Source organism: Triticum dicoccoides, chromosome 5A (assembly GCF_002162155.2).
Source record: "Triticum dicoccoides isolate Atlit2015 ecotype Zavitan chromosome 5A, WEW_v2.0, whole genome shotgun sequence".
Lineage (NCBI taxonomy): Eukaryota > Viridiplantae > Streptophyta > Magnoliopsida > Poales > Poaceae > Triticum > Triticum dicoccoides.
The window spans coordinates 366,624,387-366,635,031 of record NC_041388.1 but is presented as its reverse complement, the minus strand read 5'-3'; positions in this window follow the sequence as shown (position 1 = coordinate 366,635,031).

Below are 10,645 nucleotides of genomic sequence, written 5' to 3'. Positions count from 1 at the left end.
GTGTAGAAATATTTGAACTAGCTTGTATAGCTAGTTGAACTCTAGTGTAAAATTATTAGAACTAGCTTGTAGAGCTAGTTGAACTCTAGTGTAAAATTATTTGTACTAGGTTATAGAGCTAGTTCTACTCTAGTGCAAAATTATTTGAACTATCTTGTAGAGGTAGTTCAACTCTAGTGTAAAATTATCTGAACTGGCTTGTATAGCTAGTTCAACTTTAGTGTAAAATTATTTGAACTAGGTTCTAGAGCTAGTTCTACTCTAGTGCAAAATTATTTGAACTATCTTGTAGAGGTAGTTCAACTCTAGTGTAAAATTATGTGAACTAGCTTGTATAGCTAGTTCAACTCTAGTGTTAATTTATTTGAACTAGCTTGTAGAGCTAGTTCAACACTAGTGTAAAATTATTCGAACTAGCCTGTAGAGCTTGTTCAACTCGTGTGTAAAATTATTTGTACTAGGTTATAGAGCTAGTTCAACTCTAGTGTGAAATTATGTGTACTAGGTTATAGAGCTAGTTCTACTCTAGTGTAAAATTATTTGAACGACCTTGTATAGCTAGTTCAGCTCTGGTGTAAAATTATTTGAACTAGCTTGTATAGCTAGTTCAACTCTAGTGTAAAATTATTTGTACTAGGTTATAGAGCTAGTTCTACTCTAGTGCAACATTATTTGAACTAGCTTGTAGAGCTAGTTCAACTCTAGTGTAAAATTATTTGAACTAGGTTATAGAGATAGTTCAACTCTAGTGTAACATTATTTGAACTAGCTTGTAGAGCTAGTTCAACTCTAGTGTAAAATTATCTGAACTAGGTTATAGAGCTTGTTCAACTCTAGTGTAAAATTATTTGTACTAAGTTATAGAGCTAGTTCTACTCTAATGCAAAATTATTTGAACTAGCTTGTATAGCTAGTTCAATTCTAGTGTAAAATTATTTGAACTAGCTTGTAGAACTAGTTCAACTCTAGTGTAAAATTATGTGTACTAGGTTATAGAGCTAGTTCTACTCTAGTGTAAAATTATTTAAACGACCTTGTATAGCTAGTTCTACTCTAGTGTATAATTGTTGGAACTAGCTTGTAGATCTAGTTCAACTCTAGTGTAAAATTATTTTTACTAGGTTATAGAGCTAGTTCTACTCTAGTGTAAAATTATTTGAACTCGCTTGTATAGCAAGTTCAAATCTATTGTGAATTAATTGAACTAGCTTGTAGAGATGGTTCAACTCTAGTGTAAAATTATTTGTACTAGGTTATAAAGCTAGTTCTACTCTTGTGTAAAATTATTCGAACTAGCTTGTAGAGGTAGTTCAACTCTAGTGTAGAATTATTTGTACTAGGTTATAGAGCTAGTTCAACTCTAGTGCAAAATTATTTGAACTAGCTTGTTGAGGTAGTTCAACTCTAGTGTAAAATTATCTGAACTAGCTTGTATAGCTAGTTCAAGTCTAGTGTAAAATTATTTGTACTAGGTTATAGAGCTAGTTCAACTCTAGTGTAAAATTATTTGAACTAGCTTGTAGAGCTATGTCAAATCTAGTGTAAACTTATTTGAACTAGGTTATAGATCTAGTTCAACTCTATAGTGTAAAATTATTTTTACTAGGTTATAGAGCTAGTTCTACTCTAGTGTAGAATTATTGGAACTAGCTAGTATAGCTAGTTCAACTCTAGTGTAAAATTATTTGAACTAGCTTGTAGAGCTATGTCAAATCTAGTGTAAACTTATTTGAACTAGGTTATAGATCTAGTTCAACTTTATAGTGTAAAATTATTTAAACTAGCTTGAAGAGCTAGTTCAATTCTAGTGTAAAATTATTTTTACTAGGTTATAGAGCTAGTTGTACTCTAGTGTACAAATATTTGAACTAGCTTGTATAGCTAGTTCAACTCTAGTGTAAAATTATTAGAACTAGCTTGTAGAGCTAGTTGAACTCTAGTGTAAAATTGTTTGTACTAGGTTATAGAGCTAGTTCTACTCTAGTGAAAAATTATTTGAACTATCTTGTAGAGGTAGTTCAACTCTAGTGTAAAATTATCTGAACTGGCTTGTATAGCTAGTTCAACTTTAGTGTAAAATTATTTGAACTAGGTTCTAGAGCTAGTTCTACTCTAGTGCAAAATTATTTGAACTATCTTGTAGAGGTAGTTCAACTCTAGTGTAAAATTATGTGAACTAGATTGTATAGCTAGTTCAACTCTAGTGTTAATTTATTTGAACTAGCTTGTAGAGCTAGTTCAACACTAGTGTAAAATTATTCGAACTAGCCTGTAGAGCTTGTTCAACTCGTGTGTAAATTATTTGTACTAGGTTATAGAGCTAGTTCAACTCTAGTGTGAAATTATGTGTACTAGGTTATAGAGCTAGTTCTACTCTAGTGTAAAATTATTTGAACGACCTTGTATAGCTAGTTCAGCTCTGGTGTAAAATTATTTGAACTAGCTTGTATAGCTAGTTCAACTCTAGTGTAAAATTATTTGTACTAGGTTATAGAGCTAGTTCTACTCTAGTGCAACATTATTTGAACTAGCTTGTAGAGCTAGTTCAACTCTAGTGTAAAATTATTTGAACTAGGTTATAGAGCTAGTTCAACTCTAGTGTAACATTATTTGAACTAGCTTGTAGAGCAAGTTCAACTCTAGTGTAAAATTATTTGTACTAGGTTATAGAGCTAGTTCTACTCTAGTGCAACATTATTTGAACTACCTCGTAGAGCTAGTTCAATTCTAGTTTAAAATTATTTGAACTAGCTTGTAGAGCTAGTTCAACTCTTGTGTAAAATTATTTGTACTAGGTTATAGAGCTAGTTCTACTCTAGTGCACAATTATTTGAACTAGCTTGTAGAGCTAGTTCAACTCTAGTGTAAAATTATCTGAACTAGGTTGTAGATCTTGTTCAACTCTAGTGTAAAATTATTTGTACTAGGTTATAGAGCAAGTTCTACTCTAGTGTAAAATTATTTGAACTACCTTGTATAGCTAGTTCAACTCTGGTGTAAAATTATTTGAACTAGGTTATAGATCTAGTTCAACTCTATAGTGTAAAATTATTTGAACTAGCTTGTAGAGCTAGTTCAACTCTAGTGTAAAATTATTTGTACTAGGTTATAGAGCCAGTTCTACTCTAGTGCAAAATTATTTGAACTATCTTGTAGAGCTAGTTCAATTCTAGTGTAAAATTATTTGAACTAGCTTGTATAGCTAGTTGAACTCTAGTGCAAAATTATTTGAACTAGCTTGTAGAGCTAGTTCAATTCTAGTGTAAAATTATTTGAACTAGCTTGTAGAGCTAGTTCAACTCTAGTGTGAAACTATTTGTACTAGGTTATAGAGCTTGTTCAACTCGAGTGTAAAATTATTTGAACTAGGTTATAGAGCTTGTTCTACTCTAGTGCACCATTATTTGTACTAGCTTGTAGAGCTAGTTCAACTCTAGTGTAAAATTATCTGAACTAGGTTGTAGAGCTTGTTCAACTCTAGTGTAAAATTATTTGTACTAGGTTTTAGAGCTAGTTCTACTCTAGTGCAAAATTACTTGAACTAGCTTGTAGATCTAGTTCAATTCTAATGTAAAATTATTTGAACTAGCTTATAGAGCTAGTTCAACTCTAGTGTGAAATTATTTGTACTAGGTTATAAAGCTAGTTCTACTCTAGTGTAAAATTATTTGAACTACCTTGTATAGCTAGTTGAATACTATTGTAAAATTATTTGAACTAGTTTGCAGAGCAGGTTCAACTCTAGTGTAAAATTATTTGTACTAGGTTATAGAGCTTGTTCAAGTCTAGTGTAAAATTATTTATACTAGGTTATAGAGCTTGTTCTACTCTAGTGCACCATTATTTGTACTAGCTTGTAGAGCTAGTTCAACTCTAGTGTAAAATTATCTAAACTAGGTTGTAGAGCTTGTTCAACTCTAGTGTAAAATTATATGTACTAGGTTTTAGAGCTAGTTCTACTCTAGTGCAAAATTATTTGAACTAGCTTGTAGAGCTAGTTCAATTTTAGTGTAAAATTATTTGAACTAGCTTATAGAGCTATTTCAACTCTAGTGTGAAATTATTTGTACTAGGTTATAGAGCTAGTTCTACTCTAGTGAAAAATTATTTGAACGACCTTGTATAGCTAGTTCAATTCTAGTGTAAAATTATTTGAACTAGCTTGTAGAGCTAGTTCAACTCTACTGTAAAATTATTTGTACTAGGTTATAGAGCTAGTTCTACTCTAGTGCAACATTATTTGAACTAGCTTGTAGAGCTAGTTCAACTCTAGTGTAAAATTATATGTACTAGGTTATAGAGCTAGTTCAACTCTAGTGTAAAATTATCTGAACTAGCTTGTAGATATAGTTCTACACTAGTGTAAAATTATTTGAACTAGCTTGTGGACCTAGTTCAACTCCAGTGTAAAATTATTTGTACTAGGTTATAGAGCTAGTTCTACTCTAGTGCAAAATTATTTGCACTAGCTTGTAGAGCTAGTTTAATTCTAGTGTAAAATCATTTGAACTAGCTTGTATAGCTCGTTCAACTCTAGTGTAAAATTATTTGAACTAGCTTGTAGAGCTAGTTCAACTCTAGTGTGAAATTATTTGAACTACCTTGTATAGCTAGTTGAATTCTATTGTAAAATTATTTGAAGTAGCTTCCAGAGCAAGTTCAACTCTAGTGAAAAATTATTTGTACTAGGTTCTAGAGCTTGTTCTACTCTAGTGTAAAATTATTTATACTAGGTTATAGAGCTAGTTCAACTCTAGTGTAAAATTATCTGAACTAGGTTGTAGAGCTTGTTCAACTCTAGTGTAAAATTATTTGTACTAGGTTTTAGAGCTAGTTCTACTCTAGTGCAAAATTATTTGAACTAGCTTGTACAGCTAGTTCAATTCTAGTGTAAAATTATTTGAACTAGCTTATAGAGCTAGTTCAACTCTAGTGTGAAATTATTTGTACTAGGTTATAGAGCTAGTTCTACTCTAGTGTAAAATTATTTGAACGACCTTGTATAGCTAGTTCAACTCTAGTGTAAAATTATTTGAACTAGCTTGTACAGCTAGTTCAACTCTAGTGTAAAATTATTTGTACTAGGTTATAGAGCTAGTTCTACTCTAGTGCAACATTATTTGAACTAGCTTGTAGAGCTAGTTCAACTCTAGTGTAAAATTATATGAACTAGGTTATAGAGCTAGTTCAACTCTAGTGTAAAATTATCTGAACTAGCTTGTAGATATAGTTCTACACTAGTGTAAAATTATTTGAACTAGCTTGTGGACCTAGTTCAACTCCAGTGTAAAATTATTTGTACTATGTTATAGAGCTAGTTCTACTCTAGTGAATTATTTGTACTAGGTTATAGAGCTAGTTCTACTCTAGTGCAAAATTATTTGAACTACCTTGTATAGCTAGTTGAATTCTATTGTAAAATTATTTGAACTAGCTTGCAGAGCAAGTTCAACTCTAGTGTAAAATTATTTGTACTAGGTTCTAGAGCTTGTTCAACTCTAGTGTAAAATTATTTATACTAGGTTATAAAGCTTGTTCTACTCTAGTGCACCATTATTTGTACTAGCTTGTAGAGCTAGTTCAACTCTAGTGCAAAAATATCTGAACTAGGTTGTAGAGCTTGTTCAACTCTAGTATAAAATTATTTGTACTAGGTTTTAGAGCTAGTTCTACTCTAGTGCAAAATTATTTGAACTAGCTTGTAGAGCTAGTTCAATTCTAGTGTAAAATTATTTGAACTAGCTGATAGAGCTAGTTCAACTCTAGTGTGAAATTATTTGTACTAGGTTATAGAGCTAGTTCTACTCTAGTGTAAAATTATTTGAACGACCTTGTATAGCTAGTTCAACTCTAGTGTAAAATTATTTGAACTAGCTTGTAGAGCTAGTTCAACTCTAGTGTAAAATTATTTGTACTAGGTTATAGAGCTAGTGCTACTCTAGTGCAACATTATTTGAACTAGTTTGTAGAGCTAGTTAAACTCTAGTGTAAAATTATATGAACTAGGTTATAGAGCTAGTTCAACTCTAGTGTAAAATTATCTGAATTAGCTTGTAGATATAGTTCTACACTAGTGTAAAATTATTTGAACTAGCTTGTGGACCTAGTTCAACTCCAGTGTAAAATTATTTGTACTAGGTTATAGAGCTAGTTCTACTCTAGTGCAAAATTATTTGAACTAGCTTGTAGAGCTAGTTTAATTCTAGTGTAAAATTATTTGAACTAGCTTGTATAGCTAGTTCAACTCTAGTGTAAAATTATTTGAACTAGCTTTTATAGCTAGTTCAACTCTAGTGTAAAATTATTTGTACTAGGTTATAGAGCTAGTTCTACTCTAGTGCACCATTATTTGAACTAGTTTGTGGAGCTGGTTCAATTCTAGTGTAAAATTATTTGTACTAGGTTATAGAGCTAGTTCTACTCTTGTGTAAAATTATTTGAACTAGCTTGTAGAGGTAGTTCAACTCTAGTGTAGAATTATTTGTACTAGGTTATAGAGCTAGTTCTACTCTAGTGCACCATTATTTGTACTAGCTTGTAGAGGTAGTTCAACTCTAGTGTAAAATTAACTGAAGTAGCTTGTATAGCTAGTTCAACTCTAGTGTAAAATTATTTGAACTAGCTTGTAGAGCTAGTTCAACTCTAGTGTAAAATTATTTGTACTAGGTTATAGAGCTAGTTCAACTCTAGTGTAAAATTATTTGAACTAGCTTGTAGAGCTATGTCAAATCTAGTGTAAACTTATTTGAACTAGGTTATAGATCTAGTTCAACTCTATAGTGTAAAATTATTTTTACTAGGTTATAGAGCTAGTTCTAATCTAGTGTAGAATTATTTGAACTAGCTTGTATAGCTAGTTCAACTCTAGTGTAAAATTATTTGAACTAGCTTGTAGAGCTATGTCAAATCTAGTGTAAACTTATTTGAACTAGGTTATAGATCTAGTTCAACTCTATAGTGTAAAATTATTTAAACTAGCTTGCAGAGCTAGTTCAATTCTAGTGTAAAATTATTTTTACTAGGTTATAGAGCTAGTTCTACTCTAGTGTACAATTATTTGAACTAGCTTGTAAAGCTAGTTCAAGTCTAGTGTAAAATTATTTGAACTAGCTTGTAGGGCTAGTTCAACTCTAGTGTAAAATTATTTGTACTAGGTTATAGAGCTAGTTCTACTCTAGTGCAAAATTATTTGAACTATCTTGTAGAGGTAGTTCAACTCTAGTGTAAAATTATCTGAACTAGCTTGTATAGCTAGTTCAACTCTAGTGTAAAATTATTTGAACTAGCTTGTAGAGCTAGTTCAACTCTAGTGTAAAATTATTTGTACTAGGTTATAGAGCTAGTTCAACTCTAGTGTAAAATTATTTGAACTAGCTTGTAGAGCTATGTCAAATCTAGTGTAAACTTATTTGAACTAGGTTATAGATCTAGTTCAACTCTATAGTGTAAAATTATTTTTACTAGGTTATAGAGCTAGTTCTAATCTAGTGTAGAATTATTTGAACTAGCTTGTATAGCTAGTTCAACTCTAGTGTAAAATTATTTGAACTAGCTTGTAGAGCTATGTCAAATCTAGTGTAAACTTATTTGAATTAGGTTATAGATCTAGTTCAACTCTATAGTGTAAAATTATTTAAACTAGCTTGCAGAGCTAGTTCAATTCTAGTGTAAAATTATTTTTACTAGGTTATAGAGCTAGTTCTACTCTAGTGTACAATTATTTGAACTAGCTTGTATAGCTAGTTCAAGTCTAGTGTAAAATTATTTGAACTAGCTTGTAGGGCTAGTTCAACTCTAGTGTAAAATTATTTGTACTAGGTTATAGAGCTAGTTCTACTCTAGTGCAAAATTATTTGAACTATCTTGTAGAGGTAGTTCAACTCTAGTGTAAAATTATCTGAACTAGCTTGTATAGCTAGTTCAACTCTAGTGTAAAATTATTTGAACTAGCTTGTAGAGCTAGTTCAACTCTAGTGTAAAATTATTTGTACTAGGTTATAGAGCTAGTTCAGCTCTAGTGTAAAATTATTTGAACTAGCTTGTAGACCTATGTCAAATCTAGTGTAAACTTATTTGAACTAGGTTATAGATCTAGTTCAACTCTATAGTGTAAAATCATTTTTACTAGGTTATAGAGCTAGTTCTAATCTAGTGTAGAATTATTTGAACTAGCTTGTATAGCTAGTTCAACTCTAGTGTAAAATTATTTGAACTAGCTTGTAGAGCTATGTCAAATCTAGTGTAAACTTATTTGAACTAGGTTATAGATCTAGTTCAACTCTATAGTGTAAAATTATTTAAACTAGCTTGCAGAGCTAGTTCAATTATAGTGTAAAATTATTTTTACTAGGTTATAGAGCTAGTTCTACTCTAGTGTAGAATTATTTGAACTAGCTTGTATAGCTAGTTCAAGTCTAGTGTAAAATTATTTGAACTAGCTTGTAGGGCTAGTTCAACTCTAGTGTAAAATTATTTGTACTAGGTTATAGAGCTAGTTCTACTCTAGTGCAAAATTATTTGAACTATCTTGTAGAGGTAGTTCAACTCTAGTGTAAAATTATCTGAACTAGCTTGTATAGCTAGTTCAACTCTAGTGTAAAATTATTTGAACTAGGTTATAGATCTAGTTCAACTCTATAGTGTAAAATTATTTGAACTAGCTTGTAGAGCTAGTTCAACTCTAGTGTAAAATTATTTGTACTAGGTTATAGAGCTAGTTCTACTCTAGTGCAAAATTATTTTAACTAGCTTGTAGAGCTAGTTCAATTTTAGTGTAAAATTATTTGAACTAGCTTGTATAGCTAGTTGAACTCTAGTGCAAAATTATTTGAACTAGCTTGTAGAGCTAGTTCAATTCTAGTGTAAAATTATTTGAACTAGCTTGTAGAGCTACTTCAACTCTAGTGTGAAATTATTTGTACTAGGTTATAAAGCTAGTTCTACTCTAGTGTAAAATTATTTGAACTACCTTGTATAGCTAGTTGAATTATATTGTAAAATTATTTTAACTAGCTTGTAGAGCAAGTTCAACTCTAGTGTAAAATTATTTGTACTAGGTTATAGAACTTGTTCAACTCTAGTGTAAAATATTTGTACTAGGTTATAGAGCTAGTTCTACTCTAGTGAAAAATTATTTGAACTAGCTTTTAGAGCTAGTTCAATTCTAGTGTAAAATTATTTGAACTAGCTTGTACAGCTAGTTCAACTCTAGTGTGAAATTATTTGTACTAGGTTATAGATCTAGTTCTACTCTAGTGTAAAATTATTTGAACGACCTTGTATAGCTAGTTCAACTCTAGTGTAAAATTATTTGAACTAGCTTGTAGAGCTAGTTCAACTATAGTGTAAAATTATTTGTACTAGGTTATAGAGCTAGTTCTACTAGTGCAACATTATTTGAACTAGCTTGTAGAGCTAGTTCAACTCTAGTGTAAAATTATATGAACTAGGTTATAGAGCTAGTTCAACTCTAGTGTAAAATTATCTGAATTAGCTTGTGGATATAGTTCTACACTAGTGTAAAATTATTTGAACTAGCTTGTGGACCTAGTTCAACTCGAGTGTTAAATTCTTTGTACTAGGTTATAGAGCTAGTTCTAGTCTAGTGCAAAATTATTTGAACTAGCTTGTAGAGCTATGTCAAATCTAGTGTAAACTTATTTGAACTAGCTTGTAGAGCTAGTTCAACTCTAGTGTAAAATTATTTATACTAGGTTATAGAGCTAGTACAACTCTAGTGTAAAATTATTTGTACTAGGTTATGGAGCTAGTTCTACTCTAGTGCAAACTTATATGAACTAGCTTGTAGAGCTAGTTCAATTCTAGTGTAAAATTATTTGAACTAGCTTTTATAGCAAGTTCAACTCTAGTGTAAAATTATTTGAACTAGCTTGTAGAGCTAGTTCAACTCTAGTGTAAAATTATTTGTACTAGGTTATAGAGCTAGTTCTACTCTAGTGGACCATTATTTGAACTAGCTTGTAGAGCTAGTTCAACTCTAGTGTAAAATTATCTGAACTAGGTTGTAGAGCTTGTTCAACTCTAGTGTAAAATTATTTGTACTAGGTTATAGAGCTAGTTCTACTATAGTGCAAAATTATTTGAACTAGCTTGTATAGATGGTTCAATTCTAGTGTAAAATTATTTGAACTAGCTTGTAGAGCTAGTTCAACTCTAGTGTGAAATTATTTGTACTAGGTTATAGAGCTAGTTCTACTCTAGTGTAAAATTATTTGAACGACCTTGTATAGCTAGTTCAACTCTAGTGTAAAATTATCTGAACTAGCTTGTATTGCTAGTTCAACTCTAGTGTAAAATTATTTGAACTAGCTTGTAGAGGTAGTTCAACTCTAGTGTAAAATTATTTGTACTAGGTTATGGAGCTAGTTCTACTCTAGTGCAAACTTATATGAACTAGCTTGTAGAGCTAGTTCAATTCTAGTGTAAAATTATTTAAACTTGCTTGTATAGCTAGTTCAACTCTAGTGTAAAATTATTTGAACTAGCTTGTAGAGCTAGTTCAACTCTAGTGTAAAATTATTTGTACTAGGTTGTAGAGCTAGTTCTACTCTAGTGTAAAATTATTTGTACTAGGTTATAGAGCTAGTTCAAATCTAGTGTAAATTTATTTGAACTAGCTTGTAGA